This window comes from Austrofundulus limnaeus, unplaced genomic scaffold (assembly GCF_001266775.1).
Source record: "Austrofundulus limnaeus strain Quisiro unplaced genomic scaffold, Austrofundulus_limnaeus-1.0 Scaffold507, whole genome shotgun sequence".
Classification (NCBI taxonomy): domain Eukaryota; kingdom Metazoa; phylum Chordata; class Actinopteri; order Cyprinodontiformes; family Rivulidae; genus Austrofundulus; species Austrofundulus limnaeus.
In genome coordinates this window covers 203,076-203,977 of record NW_013952909.1, presented here as the reverse complement: position 1 = coordinate 203,977, position 902 = coordinate 203,076, and positions in this window count along the sequence as shown.

Sequence of the window (902 nt, the reverse complement as noted above, 5' to 3'; positions counted from 1 at the left end):
ACACAACAAGGTGTGGACGTTGATACCATAGAAAAAARTACCTAGCAACCCCGAAAAGAGGAAGTCAAGCAAAGTTGCAACATTCTGGCAAGTACCGGGAGAAACACAGGGCAGGAGTTCACACACAGGAGGGGGGAGACAGTGCCCAAAGAAGAGGATAAAAGSAGAGCAGGTGCGACAGCAAGGGGTCTTTGTGTCATCGGCTGGAGGAAGAACAGCTAAGAAGCAGCAGGACTCCAGAGCAGAGCAGCAATCGGATCCGAAGATCAGCTCTCATCTGGGCAGAAGCTGGCAGACTCTCCTCCGTCGAGTCTAAAGGACCGAAGACCAAAATTGGACCAAGCCCTACTCTGAGAGAGATCTTTTCAGACAACATCCGGACCTCATGGGGGTAAATAACTGACTGCTCTAAACCTGTCCTGCCTTCTCTGAAATTAACAGAATATGCCACACTTCTTAATCAGGAAGATAGTTCAGCTATTTAGAGTGCTTTATTTTCATCACCATCAATTATTAATCAATCAATTACCAATCGATATATTTAATCTGTATAATCAAATGTGGTAATTCTTGCAAATTCTATTAAACTGCTTACAAGCATCATAAAGACAAAATTAATTGACTGGACATTGATACTTCTGGTTGTCCTTTAATGTTTTTCTCTGATTACAGGAGGGTCCTATTATGGTAATGCAACGAGGTAATTGTATGTTATAAAAATGGTTAGTTACTTTAAAGCAAGTAATAATAAAAAGGAGGTCAGATTATAATATAAAGTTCCATTTTACTGGTATTAGCCACAGAGGGAGATAGGATAACTCCTCTCTGTAAAAACAGTTCCCTTGAGACCTATTTTACTGGTCCCAAAATCCCATCTCGACCACATTAAGAAGTGCACATCC